This window comes from Anolis sagrei, chromosome 8 (genome assembly GCF_037176765.1).
Source record: "Anolis sagrei isolate rAnoSag1 chromosome 8, rAnoSag1.mat, whole genome shotgun sequence".
NCBI classification, from domain to species: Eukaryota; Metazoa; Chordata; class Lepidosauria; order Squamata; family Dactyloidae; genus Anolis; species Anolis sagrei.
Window position 1 is genome coordinate 5,247,099 of NC_090028.1, and position 18,128 is coordinate 5,265,226.

The 18,128-nt window shown below is 41.3% G+C and overlaps 1 protein-coding gene across 4 annotated transcripts in view; it reads left to right on the plus strand.

Moving 5' to 3' along the window:
- LOC132783110 (adhesion G-protein coupled receptor G1-like) overlaps nucleotides 1-18,128 on the plus strand; it is an 84,430-nt gene that overhangs the window by 2,360 nt on the left and 63,942 nt on the right. Inside the window, exon 1 of one of the 4 annotated variants that reach the window (XM_067470987.1) lies at nucleotides 10,134-10,184. The exons of the other annotated variants lie outside the window; for them this stretch is intronic. The gene's annotated coding sequence lies outside the window, so the exon portion shown is untranslated. Of the gene's footprint in view, nucleotides 1-10,133; nucleotides 10,185-18,128 lie in introns of those variants that run through there. 4 annotated transcript variants of the gene reach the window in all.

Here is an 18,128-nt window from a genome sequence, read left to right on the forward strand (position 1 = left end):
TATTGTTATTATTATTATTATTACTATTATTATTATTATTCAAAGCCCTGATTGCTTCTAATAATAATCACATTATTATTATTGTTATTATTGTTATTATTATTCTAACTCCTGATTGCTTCTAAAAATAATCAAAATATTATTATTATTATTATTAATATTATTATTATTATTATTCCCACCCCTGGTTGCTTCTAATAATCAAAATTTATTATTACTGTTGTTATTATTATTATTATTATTCCAACCCTTGATTGCTTCTAGTAATATATTATTATTGTCGTGATTATTATTCCAACCCGATTACTTCTAATAATCATCATCATAATAAATTATTATGATTCTTATTGTTACGGTTATTATTATTATTCCAACTCCTGATTGCTTCTAATAATAATAAATTATTATTATTGTTATTATTATTGCTATTATTCCAACCTGTGATATCTAATAATAATAAATTATTATTAATAAATTATTATTATTGTTATTATTATTGTTATTATCCCAACCCCTGATGGCTTATAATAATAATAATAATAATCATCATCATCATCATCATTCCCACCCCTGATTGCTTCTAAGAATAATAATAAATAATAATTTATTATTCCAACTCCTGATTGCTTTTTGGCTATGGTTTGTGATGTTCTTCCCATATTCCTGTCATCATCATCATCATCATCATCATCATCATCATTCCAACCTCTGATTGCTTCTAATAAATAATAATAATAATCCAACCCCCAGTTTCTTCTTGGCTATGGTTTGTGATGGTCTTCCCATCTTCCTATTATTATTATTATTATTATTATTATTATTATTATTATTATTACCATCATCATTCCAACCCCTGATTGCTTCTAATAAATATTAATAATAATACATTTATTATTATTATTATTATCATCATCGTCATTCCAACCCCTGATGCTTCTAATAAATATTATTAATAATAATATATTTATTATTATTATTATTATTATTATTATCATCATTATCATTATTCCAACCACTGGTTGCTTCTCAGCTATGGTTTGTGATGCTCTTCCTATCTTCCCATCATCATCATCATCATCATCATCATTCCAACCCCTGATTGCTTTTAATAATAATATTGTATGTAATGTAATAATGTATACATATATATCTTCTTAACGTGGATTTGTATGTCAGTCGGGATAGGTATGTTTTTTAAGTGTAACTCTCTCTTTCTATATATATATATCCAATGTGGGCTATGTATGTATGTATGTATGTGTGTGCTATGTATGTGTGTGTGTGTGTAGATAGATAGATAGATAGATAGATAGATAGATAGATAGATAGATAGATAGATAGATAGCAGGTGCTATAGGCTTTGTTTCAGAGCAAGCCACTGTCTGGATGGTCATCTGTCAAGAGTGATTTGATTGTGCTTTTCCTGCCTGGCAGATGGAGGCCAGACTGGATAGCCCTTGGGGGTCTCTTCCAACTCTATAAAGTATCTCTTGAGTATTATTTTCTTAAGATGGGATTGTGTAAACCCCATGCAAACCCCACACCAATGGAGAGAGAAAGAAACACTGGGATGCCTGTGGTGGAGAAAACACATAAAATCTAAGAGGAGATTGTCCCCGTGTGAAAGCCTTCAGTTGGGTGGAGGGCAGTGTTGTGTTTGTGGAGGACATTGGCAGGGCTCTTGGACATTAAATCTAGTTGCGTCCGACTCTGGGGGTTGGTGCTCATCTCCATTTCTAAGCCGAAGAGCCGGCGTTGTCCTTAGACACCTCCAAGGTTATGTGGCCACTGGCATGACTGCATGGAGTGCCGTTACCTTCCCGCCGGAGCGGTACCTATTGATCTACTCATATTTGCATGTTTTCGAACTGCTAGGTTGGCAGAAGCTGGGGCTGACAGCGGGAGCTCACCCCGCTCTCCTCCAAGGTTATGTGGCCACTGGCAAACATGCAAATCTAAGTAGATCAATAGGTACCGCTACGGTGAGAACTGGAGTGCAGTTACCTTCTCACCTTAGCAGTACCTATTAATCTACTCATAGTTGCACGTTTTCGAACTGCTAGGTTGGCAGAAGCTGGGGCTGACAGCGGGAGCTGACCCCGCTCTCCTCCAAGATTATGTGGCCACTGGCATGACTGCATGGAGTGCCGTTACTTCCCGCCGGAGCGGTACCTATTGATCTACTCATATTTGCATGTTTTCGAACTGCTAGGTTGGCAGGAGCTGGGGCTGAAAGCGGGAGCTCATCCCCACTCCCACTACTAGGTTGGCAAAACCTGGGGCTGACAGCAGGAGCTCACCCCCACTCCCACTACTAGGTTGGCAGAAGCTGGGGCTGACAGCGGGAGCTCACCCCGCTCTCCTCCAAGGTTATGTGGCTACTGGCATGACTGCATGGAGTGCCGTTACCTTCCCGCCGTAGTGGTACCTATTGATCTACTCATATTTGCATGTTTTGGAACTGCTAGATTGGCAGAAGCTGGGGCTGAGAGCGGGAGCTCACCCCGCTCTCCTCCAAGGTTATGTAGCCACTGGCATGAATGCATGGAGTGCCGTTACCTTCTCACCGTAGTGTGAGAAGGTAACCTATTGATCTATAGCGGTACCTATTGATCTACTCATATTTGCATGTTTTCGAACTACTAGGTTGGTAGAAGCTGGGGCTGACAGCGGGAGCTCACTCCTGCTCCCCGGATCCGAACCTGCGATCTTTCGGTCAACAAGCTCAGCAGCTCAGCAGGTTAGCATGTTGTTGTGAAGCAGTAATTATATATATATAGCATGAAATTATAGCCCAGGATGAGAGGAACAATCAAAGAAGCAAACAACAATGCCTTGCTCATGGAGGGTGCGGACCTTGAAAGAATGGAAGAGGAGAGGCGGGTGCAATTAATGCTGCTTAATTTCAAAAGACACAAAGACTTTGGGTGTGGAAGGCTTAGAAACCCTTGGGTTTCTTTCTGGAAACAATGAGAAGAAAGGGCTCTCCCCTCCCACATAGTATGTATGTTCTCTCCCCCACCCTCGGATTGCTTTTCAAGGGGTGAGATTCCCCATTTGGCTCATAAAAAATGCAACGCGCAGCTGGGGTACGTTGGCGCATGTTCTGCCAAATGCGACTCCCATTGTCTCCATCGGCTTCAAAGGAAGAGCCCTTTGGCTTTGCAAACCAAGTGGCCGATGGATTTACAATAAGCATCCCTCATATGCAAGATTGCAAAATCCGAAATATCCCCAAATGGTCCATATATATGATGCTTTTGCTTTCAGGTGGTGCAATGTGCACAACCTTTGTATCATTCACCAAATGGAATTATTATTATTATTATTATTATTATTATTGCACTATGTTCACAAAAATAAGCACAAAAATATTCGCATAAAATATATACACAAAAAATATGAAACTATTCACAATGAAATATATTTGCAAAAATAATCACGAAAATATTCACAAAAGTATTCACGTAAAATATATGCACAAAAATATTCACAAAACGTATTCACAAAAATAATCACAAAAATATTCATAAAAATAATGATGAAACTATACACAATGAAATAAATTTGCACAAATAATCATGAAAATATTCACAAAAATATTCACAAATGTATTCACGTTAAATATATACACAAAAATATTCATAAAAATAATCATAAAACTATTCACAATGAAATAAATCTGGAAAAATATTCATCAAAATATTCACAAAAAGGATTCATGTAAAATATATACACAAAAATATTCACAAAAATATTCATAAAAAGAATCATGAAACTATTCACAATGAAATACATTTGCAAAAATAATCATGAAAATATTCACAAAAGTATTTACATAAAATATATACACAAAATATTCACAAAACTTATTCACAAAAATATTCATAAAAAGAATCATGAAGCTATTCACAATGAAATAAATTTGCAAAAATAATCATGAAAATATTCACAAAACTATTCACAAATGTATTTACGTTAAATATATTCACAAAAATATTCATAAAAAAGAATCGTGAAACTATACACAATGAAATAAATTTGCAAAAATAATCATGGAAATATTCACAAAAGTATTCACGTAAAATATATACACAAAAATATTCACGAAAATATTCATAAAAATAATAATGAAACTATTCACAATGAAATAAATCTGGAAAAATATTCATCAAAATATTCACAAAAGTATTCACATAAAATATATACACAAAAATATTCACAAAAATAACCATGAAACTATTCACCATGAAATAAATTTGCAAAAATAATCATGAAAATATTTACATAAATATTCACAAAAGTATTCACATAAAATATATACACAAAAATATTCACGAAAATATTCATAAAAATAATAATGAAACTATTCACAATGAAATAAATCTGGAAAAATATTCATCAAAATATTCACAAAAGTATTCACATAAAATATATACACAAAAATATTCACAAAAATAACCATGAAACTATTCACCATGAAATAAATTTGCAAAAATAATCATGAAAATATTTACATAAATATTCACAAAAGTATTCACATAAAATATATACACAAAAATATTAACCAAATGTATTCACAAAAATATTCACAAAAATATTCATAAAAAGAATCATGAAACTATTCACAATGAAATAAATTTGAAAAAATAATAATGAAAATATTTACATAAATATTCACAAAAGTATTTACATAAAATATATACACAAAATATTCAGAAAAACAATCACAAAAATACTCACAAAAATAGTCATGAAACTATTCTGAAAAATAATGAAAAGAAATCCACAAAAATAATTATGAAACGATCACAAAAATATCAGAAATAAACACACAAAAAATGTTTGCAAAACATACTCGCAAAAAAATATTCACAAAAATCTAAATGCATGGGAGTTGTAATCGAAATGCATGGGAGTTGTAGTCCAAATGTGGAGTTGTAATCTAATTGCATGGGAGTTGTAATAGAAATACATGGGAGTTGTAGTCCAAATGTAGAGTTGTAATCGAAATGCATGGGAGTTGTAGTCCAAATGTGGAGTTGCAATCGAAATGCATGGGAGTTGCAGTCCAAATGTGGAGTTGTAATCTAAATGCATGGGAGTTGTAATAGAAATACATGGGAGTTGTAGTCCAAATGTGGAGTTGTAATCGAAATACATGGGAGTTGTAGCCCAAATGTGGAATTGTAATCCAAATGCATGGGAGTTGTAGTCCAAATGTGGAGTTGGGTGCCATGGAACGAAAACAGTGGTTTATTTCCATGAGCAGCATGGAAATCAACCTCTGCGACGCTATGGAACCCACTGCCTGCTACCGATACCCTTTTGCAGAGTTTGTGGTAAAGATGCTTGACTCAGCGTGGTATTTCGTTGTGGCTTTCGAGGGAGAGCTAGCTGTCTGGCTGACTCAAATGACAGAGAAATTTGACAGAGAAAACACACTTGTTCCAACTCAAAAGGTGAAGCCCAAGGTGATATATGGAGCAGGTGATGTGCGTAATGCCTCATCACCTGAGAAATGCTTTCCCTTCAAAAATAACTCAATTGTTGGAAAGAGGTGGAAGTCCGATGGTATGAGGTCAGGTGAAGAAGGGGGATGCAGTCTAATTCCAAAGCCACAAGAGCATGCTTCTTCCATTTGGGCAACAGGTGAGCTTGCGGAAGATAGACACCTTTGTTGAGCATGTGTTAGGGATTCCTCATGTTCGGAAGAGGAAGGGGAGCAGGAAAGTGCTCAGGAATTGGAGGAGAAGAATCAGACGATGAGGTTGTGCAAGTGCCCACATTTGTAGAGAGAATAAAGGAGACAGAGCACAATTGCTAAAAATGCTGAGCTAATTGGGAGACACCCTAGCACCAACTGCGTGGGGAATCCAAGGCTATAAATCAGAAGCTTTCACTGATAACAATGACTCTGATACTGATGTTTACACTCCAATTGAACCTGCTTTGTGTCTGCTGCTAAGGACTTAGTGATCATTGCCCGTTGTCTGATGGAAGACTGCTGTTTCTTTTGGGACTTTGTAAGAGATTTTAATTTGCATCTTTCTTTTGCATTTTCGGAAGAGGAAGAGGAGCAGGAAAGTGCTCAGGAATTGGAGGGAGAGGAAGAATCAGACGATGAGGTTGTGCAAGTGCCCACATTTGTAGAGAGAATAAAGGAGACAGAGCACAATTGCTAAAAACGCTGAGCTAATTGGGAGACCCCCTAGCACCAACTGTGTGGGGAATTCAAGGCTATAAATCAGAAGCTTTCGCTGGTAACAACGACTCTGATACTGATGTTTACACTCCAATTGAACCTGCTTTGTGTCTGCTGCTAAGGACTTAGTGATCATTGCCCGTTGTCTGATGGAAGACTGCTGTTTCTTTTGGGACTTTGTAAGAGACTCTAAAATACTACATACATCTACTGTCCGAAGGCCTGGTCCCAGAACCATGATTTTAATTTTTTTAAGCCAGGAGGGAGGGAGTGGATCTTACCTCATTTGGGAGTGTGTTCCATAGGCGGGGGGCCACAGCCGAGAAGGCCCTGTCTCTCGTCCCCGCCAGACAGATTTGTGCTGTTGAAGGGAGCGAGAGCAGGGCCTCCCCAGATGATCTTAGATTAGGATGTGGGACATAGGGGTAGATGCGTTCGGACAAGTAAGCTGGGCCAGAACCGTATAGAGAAATGGTTCTCAACCTGGGGTCCCCAGATGTTTTGGACCTTCAACTCCCAGAAATCCTAGCAGCTGGTAAACTGGCTGGGATTTCTGGGAGTTGTAGGACAAAACACCTGGGGACCCACAGGTTCAGAACCACTGGTGTAGAGCTATACTGTCTCTTGGTTTGGATGGCCTCCCGCAATGTCCACAGCAGTGAAACCTTGTCTGCCCCAGTGATCATGGGCCCCTTTGCTTGGAAATCCATCCATATGACTCCATACTAGTCCCAAATTACTGAGAGCATGACTTTACCTGTCGAGAGTTGGGCACGAACATGAGGAAGAACTTCCTGTGAGAACCGTTCAGCAGTGGAACTCTCTGCCCTGGAGTGTGGTGAAGGCTCCTTCTTTGGAAATTTTGAAAAAGAGGCTAGATGGCCATCTGTCAGGGGTGCTTTGAATGCAATATTCCTACTACTTGGCAGAATAGGGTTTGACTGGATGGCCCATGAGGTCTCTTCCAACTCTAGGATTCTATGATTCTATGATTTCTAGAGAGACGAAAGGAGACAGAGCACAGTTGGCGTTCAACTGCTAAAAACGCTGATCTAATTGGGCGACACCCTAGCACCAACTGCGTGGGGAATTCAGGGCTATAAATCAGAAACTTTCGCTGGTAACAATGACTCTGATACTGATGTTTACACTCCAATTGAACCTGCTTTGTGTCTGCTGCTAAGGACTTAGTGATCATTGCCCGTTGTCTGATGGAAGACTGCTGTTTCTTTTGGGACTTTGAATGGTAACTCAGGACAGCATGCCACATTATTTATTATTATTATTATTATTATTATTATTATTATTTCTTTACAGTATTTATATACCACCTTTCTCACTCCTGGGGTTCAGCAGTGGAACTCTCTACCCCGGAGTGTGGTGAAGGCTCCTTCTTTGGAAGCTTTGAAACAGAGGCTGGATGGCCATCTGTCAGGGGTGCTTTGAATGCAATATTCCTACTTCTTGGCATAATAGGGTTTGACTGGATGGCCCATGAGGTCTCTTCCAACTCTAGGATTCTATGATTCTATGATTTCTAGAGAGACGAAAGGAGACAGAGCACAGGTGGCATTCAGCTGCTAAAAATGCTGATCTAATTGGGATACACCCTAGCACCTCCTGCGTGGGGAATTCAAGGCTATAACTCATAAGATTTCGCTGGTAACAACGACTCTAATACTGATGTTTACACTCCAATTGAACCTGCTGTTTCTTTTGGGACTTTGAAGGGTAACTCAGGACAGCATGCCACATTACTTATTGTTGTTGTTGTTGTTATTATTTATTTACAGTATTTATATACCACCTTTCTCACTCCTGGGGAGCCGTTCAGCAGTGGAACTCTCTGCCCTGGAGTGTGGTGGAGGCTCCTTCTTTGGAAGCTTTGAAACAGAGGCTGGATGGCCATCTGTCAGGGGTGCTTTGAAGGCAATATTCCTGCTTCTTGGCAGAATGAGGTTGGACTGGATGGCCCATGAGGTCTCTTCCATGATTCTATGATTTCTAGAGAGACGAAGGGAGACAGAGCACAGTTGGCGTTCAGCTGCTAAAAACGCTGATCTAATTGGGAGACACCCTAGCACCTCCTGAGTGGGGAATTCAGGACTATAAATCCCATGGCCCATGAGGTCTCTTCCAACTCTAGGATTCTATGATTCTATGATTTCTAGAGAGACGAAAGGAGACAGAGCACAGTTGGCGTTCAGATGCTAAAAACGCTGATCTATTGGGAGACACCCTAGCACCTCCTGCGTGGTGAATTAAGGGCTATAAATCCCATGGCCTAGGAGGTCTCTTCCAACTCTAGGATTCTATGATTCTATGATTCTATTTTCCTGAGCATTTTTGAGGAGAGGTACTCCACCTGTACTTGTGCTGCTGAAGACATGATTTCAGCCTTGTTTTCTCATGCAGCATAGTATAATATTTCTGGCATTTCTGGTTTGACAAGTACAGCATTGAACTTGGAACAAGAGAGATTTCCATATTAATCGTGCCCTAAGGCACCGGACAGGGAGCGGAGAGTCGAAAAAGAGTCCTTTTATTCCATTTTGAAAAGAAGCAAGACGTGGATTCATTTTGTAAACTGGCTCAAGACTTTGCAAAACTTGCTGCTCCCTGGATTCTCTAGCATGGAGCCCTGGCAGTTAAAAACTGGTGTCAAACTCCAATTGTTCGACAGTGTAGACGCAGCCTTGGATGCAGAAATGAAGAAGCCGCTTTCTGGTAACGTCACCACCAAGTGCATCGCTCATTTGGCGCATACTGGAATGATGTGTCTGAGAAAGTGACTCGAAGCAGCCTGATCTGGATAGACGAGAAATGTGTCACTCCCCAAAACAAGGAGTCAATTCAGTTCTGGGATTATGATGGTTCGTGCAAAAGACAATGCGGACATCAGAGGAAACGCTCAGAGCAAAGCGTCCCGAATGAGTGGCTGCGGAAAAACAAAGCCGCATGAAATCAAACAACGTCAGATTTGGGAATTGAAGCAGAGATGCCTCATATTTATTTATTTACTACACTTATATACCGTACATTTTGACATACAAATCCTCACTTGCCCAGAGTGATGTTTTGACCTATGAACGGTGCAAAAGAGGCCTCTTTGCTCTCTAAACCAGTTCTAACAGCATGGCTGTACCTTGTGGCTCAGTGCCTCAGCCTGAGTGCCTTTGCCTTCTGCCTCAGCCTGAGTGTCTTTGCCTGCGTGCTCTTCTCCGCATTGGGAGATTGCTTTGCGTTCATTCACTTGTGTGCTTTTTATTCCTGGTACTGTATGTTTGGCTTCAAGAAGAGAGAGGGAGAGAGAGAGCAAGATAAAGAGACTGGAATTAGAGTACGATGTAAATGATGCTGTTTTGCCTTACTGTTCCACTGGCTGTTATCTGTCCACACTGGTCCACGCTCTTGCTACATAGAATCATAGAGTTGGAAGAGACCTCATGGGCCATCCAGTCCAACCCCTTTTCAAGAAGCAGGAATATTGCATTCAAAGCACTCTCAACAGATGGCCATCTAGCCTCTGTTTAAAAGCTTCCAAAGAAGGAGCCTCCATCACACTCTGGGGCAGAGAGTTCCACTGCTGAACGGCTCTCACAGTCAGGAAGTTCTTCCTCATGTTCAGATGGAATCTCCTTTCTTGTAGTTTGAAGCCATTGAATGTTCTGTATTATCTAGGGAAGGGACAGCTTGCAATGTGTCTCTCGTTGCTTGACTCGACTCTGCTCAACATCAGGTACAATTTGGGTAATTCATTTACTTTTCCAACAAAGTCAAATGAGTCAGATAGGTCAAAGATGCCTGGGGGATCTCCTTGTCCTGGGCTTGCTTTCCTTTCCCGCAAGGACTGACTTCCTGTGATTCATGCAAAAGCACAGGATGTGGACTCAGGAAACAAGTCGAATGACCAAGCAATGTGTGTCATAATTGTTGGAGAGGGAAGAATGGCAGCATGCTTCTGACATTGTCTTAAGAGGTGAGAGCTATTCAACAGTGGAACTCTCTACTTCAGGAGTCTAGTGGAGGCTCCTTCTTCGGAGGTATTGAAATAGACGCTGGATGGCTCTTTAATTGTGCTTTACCTGCATGGTAGGGGGATGGACTAGATGGCCCATGTGGCCTCTTCCAACTCCAATATTCTATGATTATGTGAGTCTTCATATCCCAAAAGGCAACCAATCCCATCTCTGATTGTGGGAGCTAAGCAGTTCTAGCCTTTCAGCATTTGGGAAAAGTGCCTTTGCCTTCTGCCTCAGCCTGCGTGTCTTTGCCTGCGTGCTCTTCTCCGCTTTGGGAGATTGCTGTCCACTGATAACATTTGGGTTCATTCCCTTGTGTGCTTTTTATTCCTGGTACTGTATGTTTGGCTTCAAGAATAGAGAGGGGGAGAGAGAGCAAGATAAAGAGATTGGAATTACAGTACGATGTAAATGATGCTGTTTTGCCTTACTGTTCCACTGGCTGTTATCTGGCCACAGTGGTCCACGCTCTTGCTACATAGAATCATAGAGTTGGAAGAGACCTCATGGGCCATCCAGTCCGCCCGGGTCAGCCCCGGTTAGGATTTGGATGGGAGACCACCAACGAATCCCAGATGAGAATTTAATCTTAGATTCCATGTAGGATCTGTGCAAAGCAACTTTGGTTCATAAAATCTGGGTACGTTGAGGTATCTTTGATCTTTGTGGGAAATCCCATTTGGAATGAAGTCTTAGGGCTTGTTGGTCACAAACAACAAGGTTTACATAAGGTTCTGGGTTCAAATCCAAGAAAAATGCAGGGAACAAAACCAACCTCTGTACATGGCATTCATCGACCTTGCAAAGGCATCTGACACAGTGAATCGCAGCGCTCTCTGGACCATCCTCCAAAAAATCGGGTGCCCTGAGAAATTTGTGAACATTCTGCAGCTCCTCCATGAAGACATGATGTCAACAGTCTTGGACAGCAATGGCTCCCAAAGTGACCCATTTATGGTGGAATCCATTGCCAAACAGGGATGTGTTATTGCCCCAACTCTATCCTCCATCTTCATTGCTATGATACTTCACCTTGTTGACGGGAAGCTTCCCACCGGAGTGGAAATCATCTATCGGACAGATGGCAAGCTATTCAACCTCAGCAGACTGAAAGCCAAAACCAAAGTTACAACAACATCTGTTATAGAACTCCAGTATGCTGATGACAATGTCGTCTGTGCGCATACAGAAGAAGATGTACAAGCCACTCTAAACACCTTTGCAGAAGCATACACGAAGCTTGGCCTGTCACTGAACATCGAGAAAACCAAAGTGCTGTTCCAGCAGTCACCAGCCAATCCCTCTCCAATGCCAGTAATACAGCTTAATGGTGTCACATTAGAAAATGTCGACCATTTCCGCTCCCTTGGCAGCCACCTCTCCACCAAAGTCAACATCGACGCCGAAATACAACACTGCCTGAGCTCTGCAAGTGCAGCATTTTCCCGAATGAAGCAGAGAGTGTTTGAGGACCGGGACATCCGTAGGGAGACCAAGGTGCTTGTCTATAAAGCTATTGTCCTCCCAACCCTGCTCTATGCCTGCGAAACGTGGACTGTCTACAGACGTCACATGCAACTCCTGGAATGATTCCATCAGCGCTGCCTCCGAAAAATCCTGCAAATCTCCTGGGAAGACAAGCGGACAAATGTCAGTGTGCTGGAAGAAGCAAAGACCACCAGCATTGAAGCAATGGTCCTCCGCCATCAACTCTGCTGGACCGGCCACGTTGTCCGGTTGCCCGACCACCGTCTCCCAAAGCAGTTGCTCTACTCCGAAATCAAGAATGGAAAACGGAATGTTGGTGGACAGAAAAGAGATTGAAAGATGGGCTCAAAGCCAACCTTTAAAACTGTGGCATAGACACTGAGAACTGGGAAGCCCTGGCCCTTGAGTGCTCCAGCTGGAGGTCAGCTGTGACCAGCAGTGCTGCAGAACTCGAGGAGGCACAAGTGGAGGGTGAAAGAGAAAATGTGCCAGGAGGAAGGCGCATCAAGCCAATCCCGACCGGGACAGCCTTCCACCTGGAAACCAATGCCCTCACTGCGGAAGAAGATGCAGAGCAAGAATAGGGCTCCACAGCCACATGCGGACCCACAAGGAAACCCATAATGGAAGACCATCTTACTCATCCAACGAGGGATCGCCTAAGTAAGTAAGTAAGTAAGGGTTCAAATCCTGTCTAGGAAGTGTACTCGACAGAACAATGGCCAGATATCATAAAGAATTGTTTGTTTTGGGGGGGGGGGGTCAGTGTGGCTTGATGTTCTATAAGTTTACTATGGGAAGTGTGCAGCAAGTTCCAACTTCGATTGCTGACATAAAAATTAAGAAATATGGGAAAAGACCTACCAGTTGTTACTGGGATAGACGGAGAAAAAAACCAAAACATATGTTTCATAGGGTGACTGGATGCAAAATACGGTGGTGTTTATTGTGGTCCTGTATTTTTTTAATCTTTTGGCTGAAAGGAAGTGAAAGTTTTGAGTGAAACAAGGGATTAAGATCAAAGTACGATAAAGAATGATGAGGAAGTGAGATAATAAAGTCTTATTATTAGTCTGGCTAGAAAATACCAGTGTGTTGAATCATCATTCAAAGCTTGCTTCATGGGTCTGCTTGACTTGGTACTAATGGCCCTTCCACACAGCCATATAACATAGAATAGTGGTTCTCAACTAGTGGGTCGCGACCCCTTTGGGGGTTGAATAACTCTTTCACAGGGGTTGCGTAACTCCATCTGAAAACATATATTTCCAATGGTCTTAGGAACTGAGATACCACTAACCTTTTTCCACCCCCTTCATTTCCCAGAGGCCTCTTCTTCTTTGGAGGCAGGTGGTTGTTGTATGTCAACCTGTGATTGACAGGTTAACAGTGTCTGATGTTCATGATGGGAATGGGGATGATGTTCCTGATGGTGGACCTGGTCCTGTTGGCAATGGGGATGAGGGTTTGCCTAAGCCTGAGTTAAGCTCAGATGAGAAGCCCGAGCTGTCTTAGAAAGATTCACAAGGCCACATTCCTAGAGGAGGCCCTTCACAGTCTTTCTCAGAGCAACTCTCTGAAGATGGTTTGTCAGGTGCAGAAGTTAATGAGAGTCAAGTTAATGAGACTGCAACTAGAAAGCAAGGCTTTTGTAAACAGCGACAGAGTGCTCAGATGCAAAGAAGCTCAGACGAGAAGCCTGAGCAGATTCACAAGGGCACATTCCTGGGGGAGGCCCTTCACAGTCTTTCTCAGAGCAACTCTCTGAAGATGATTTGTCAGGTGCGGAAGTTAATGAGAACACAGCTAGAAAGCAAGGCTTTTGTAAACAGAGACAGAATGCTCAGGTGCAAAGAAGCTCAGACGAGAAGCCTGAGCAGATTCACAAGGCCACATTCCTGGGAGTGGCCCTTCACAGTCTTTCTCAGAGCAACATTGTTTTTAGAGTTTTATTGTTTTACTTGATGTTTTATTATTTGCTTATGAGTTTTACTGTTATATTTGTATGTTGTTGTTGGCGGCAACCTTGGCCTTTGTGAGCCGCATCGAGTCCTTCGGGAGATTTTGCGGTGTATAAATAAAGTTAATAACAATAATTAATAATAAGAAGATCAGTTCGTTTACAGGAAAAGAAAGATAAAAAACCTTTATCTTTAGGAGGAGCCTGAAAACGTGGTTGTTCCAGTGTGCCCTCCCAGAATAAGGAAAACTCTTACCTATATGTCCTCAAATGCACTTTAATATTGATTTAGGATTGTCTGCATGCCCTCATCTTTCTTGAAAACCCTATCCTAGTTGACGCTACTTAGTTCATGCCCAGCATTATTGTAAATTTTAATTATTACATTTGGCCTGGCCATAGGTTTTTAAATGCTTGTATGTTATTGTTATTGTTACTGTTTATTGCTTATTGAGTATTTTTTTTGTTTTTGAGTTTTATTTTAACTGTTTTGTATTGATTATTTGTTATTGCCTTCGTTTATTGATGTATTGTTGGTGTGGCCTCATGTAAGCCGCACCGAGTCCCTTGGGGAGATGGTAGCGGGGTACAAATAAATAATAATAATAATTATTATTATTATTATTATTATTATTATTATCTGGTGGTAAGGTCAAGAGAAATGCTTTCTTTTGGTTTTGGGAACTGGAAAAGCCTTATATTAATTCACGGAAAAGTGTTGCCTCAGTTGGGTCAATGTTGGAATTTCATTGTGGTCTTGCTTTCAAGTACTCTTAGTTTTGTGTGCCAATTTTTTGCTAAGCTCCTGATTTTTCATGCTGCCTTGTTTCGTGGATTCTTGTGCATTGTTTCAGAGTTTGTTGTTCCAATGGAGCTTATTTTGCCTTGAAGCAAAGTTGATGGCAAAGAAGAAGTTGATGGCAAAGAAGATCAGTTAGTTTACAGAAAAAGAAAGATAAAAAAACTTTATCTGGTAGTAAGGTCAAGAGAAACGCTTTCTTTCGGTTTGGGATCTGGGAAAACCTTATTCATGGAAAAGTGTTGCCTCAGTTGGGTCAACGTTGGAATTTCATGGGGGTCTTGCTTTCAAGTGCTCTTAGTTTCGTGTGCCAATTTTTTTTGCCAAACTCCTGATTTTTCATGCTGCCTTGTTTCATGGATTCTTGTGCCTTGTTTCAGGGATTGTCGTTCCAATGGATCTTATTTCGACTTGAAGCTCATGGACTATTCTTTGTTTTGGAAACTTTATTGTTTTGCTAATTTTACTGCTTTGCCTACGTATTTCTTCAATAAACTGCTTGCTGATTTTACCAAGTGCTCTTAGTTTCGTGCGCCAATTTTTTTGCCAAGCTCCTGATTTTTCATGCTGCCTTGTTTCATGGATTCTTGTGCCTTGTTTCAGGGATCGTTGTTCCAATGGATCTTATTTTGCCTTGAAGCTCATGGACTATTCTTTGTTTTGGAAACTTTATTGTTTTCTTCAATAAACTGCTTGCTGATTTTACCAAACTGGTGTGGTGTTTAAGATCATAGGTGTTCCTGTTCTGGTGTACGACAGTAGTAAGGTCACTCAGTGCAACCCCCTACACCCCCTCTACCATTTTAAGAGGAAGAGATGGGAGTGATGGAGGAGCAGTTTGCTTTGGAGCCAAGAGGGAAGAGAAAGGAGAAGGAGGTGGAAGTGGAAATTGAGGTAAGAAAGGAGAAGGTGGGGGGTGGGGCTGGAGAAGAGGGGCTAAGGGGAAGGACAGGGCTTAGTGGAGTGGCCTCTCTGTGGCCACATCTCAGCGAGAAAGAGAAGTACAATGAAAATATATCATGCATTTCAGATATTTACATTACAATTCATAACAGTAGCAAAATTGCAGTTATGAAGTAGCAATGAAAACAATGTTATGGTTGTGGGTCACCACAACATGAGGAACTGTATTAAAAGAGTTGTGGCACTAGGAAGGTTGAGGACCTCTGTGCTGGTACAGCTGTACCAGGAGCTCCAAATTTATTTGCTTTGTATTGAATGTTTGCTTGCAGCCCTGGGTTTCAGGGACTCTGCAGATAGGTAGCTTCCTTTGGTTGCAGTCGTAGGGCAAGTCACCTGTCCATCATTGTTAAGTTTTGGTTCCACCCCGTGCTCAGGGCAATTGGGAAGGGAAGGGAGCCATTTTTAGTTAGTCTCAGCAAGGAAAGCGAATGAACAGGGTGTGTGCAAGCTTCCCCTGTACAAAAGCTTCAATCCGTAAGACTTTCCGGGGGAAACAGTCTTAAGAGCATCAAGACTTTCAAGGGGAAAACAGTCTTAAGAGTCTCCAAAGATTTCCAGGGAAACAGCCCTAAAGACCGAATAACTCCAGCTGGAGAACATCTAAGCCTTTACTGGTAGGTCCACTCGATGCTTCGAGACGCAGTTCAACCCGGTAGCAGAGCCCACATCAGTAAGGGTTAGATTACAGTCAGCCTGGGAGAAGTTAAAAAGGGGAATTTCCATTTAAAGGAAAGAAGAAGTTATTGAAGACAGTTGTCTGTCCTTCATGGGCAAGATTAAGAAGCCACCAGTTGCATAAAAGCCTGGAAGCATTTGTTTAGCTTTATTGAAGACAAGAGAAGTTTCTGTTTGATTGTTCATTAATAAAAGACTTTGTTATACTTCTCAAGCCATCTAAAGACTGTTTGTGGTGGAAACCTCTGAGAACTTCTCCTTGGGCCCCCTGGCTTCCCGCTGGGCAAAGGTTGCACGTCCTGTTCTAAAGGAAATTCTTTACAGGCCCAGCGTGTGACAGAACAACATATGATCTAGAATATCTAGGAAGATAACCCACAATATCTGCTTTGAACTGTGTTCTCTGAGTCCACACTGCCATATAATCCAGCTCAATGTGGTAAGTAATAAGATCTAGGGCAGTGGTTCTCAATGTTCCTAATGCCGTGACCCCTTAATACAGTCCCCCATGTTGTGGTGACCCCCAACCATAACATTGTTTTTGTTGCTACTTCATAACAGTCATTTTGCAACTGTTATAAATCATAATGTAAATATCTGATCTGCAGGATGCATTTTCTTTCACTGGACCAAACTGGGCGCAAATACCCAAATACACCCAAATGTGAATGGTAGTGGGGTTGGGGGAGGACTGATTTTGTAATTTGGGAGTTGTAGAATGAACTATAATTGTAATGAACTATAAATCCCAGCAACTACAACTCCCAAATGTCAAAGTCTATTCTCCCCAAACTCCACCAGTGTTCACATTTAGGCATATTGTGTATTTGTGCCAAGTTTGGTCCAGATCCACCATTGCATGAGTCCACAGTGCTCTCTGGATATAGGTGAACTAGGGATTTATAGTTCACTTATAATCAAAGAGAATTCTGAACTCCACCAGCGATGGATTTGAACCAAACTTGGCTCCCATGACCAATGGAAAACACTGGAAGGGTTTGATGGGCATTGACCTTGAGTTTGGGAGTTGTAGTTCACCTATATTCAGCGAGCACTGTGGACTCACGCAATGGTGGATCTGGACCAAACTTGGCACAAATACTCAATATGCGCAAATGTGAACACTGGTGGAGCCTGGGGAAAACAGACCTTGACTTTTGGGAGTTGTAGTTGCTGGGATTTATAGTTCATTACAATCAAAGAACATTGTGAACTCCACCAATGATAGAATTGGCTCAACTTCCTACATGGAATCCCCATGACCATCAGAAAATACTGTGTTTTCTGATGCTCTTTTGCAACCCCTCTGACACCCCTTCACGACCCCCTCAGGGGTCCCGACCCCCAGGTTGAGAAACACTAATCTAGGGCCATATAATTCAACATTCGGAAGTGATTTTTCTTAGAAGCTGATGGCATGCATCGCTAAGCAGACATGCTTCAAAGCCAGCAGCTTGTGCAAAGCCCAGGTGGTGATATTTGTGCGCCTTTTGTTGTGCCGTAATGCCTTTTATCTTTCATATTTCACCTTGCTTTCCTTTCTGTTGCTTTTCTCACTCTCCTTGTCAGTAATAATCCATTAAGGAAGTGGGAAAGAATGTAATTATTGCATAGTATCTTCTGACTTCTAATGCTTCTGTCTGGAAACGCTTTGGAGAAAATGCCATAGAAACTCAATGGAAACTATCAACTTTCAATGCAAAAATGGACGGGACTAGGAATGGTTTTGGTCCCTTTGAGGCCCCTTCCTCACCGCCATATAATCCAGATGATCAAAGCACACAATGTGATTTATCTGCTTTGAACTGGATTATCTGAGCCTACACTGCCATATAATCCAGATTTTTTTTAATCGTGTCAGGAGTGACTTGAGAAACTGCAAGTCGCTTCTGGTGTGAGAGAATTGGCTGTCTGCAAGGACGTTGCCCAGGGGACACCCGGATGATTTGATGTTTTTATCATCCTTGTGGGAGGCGTCTCTCATGTCCCCACATGAGGAGCTGGAGCTGATAGAGG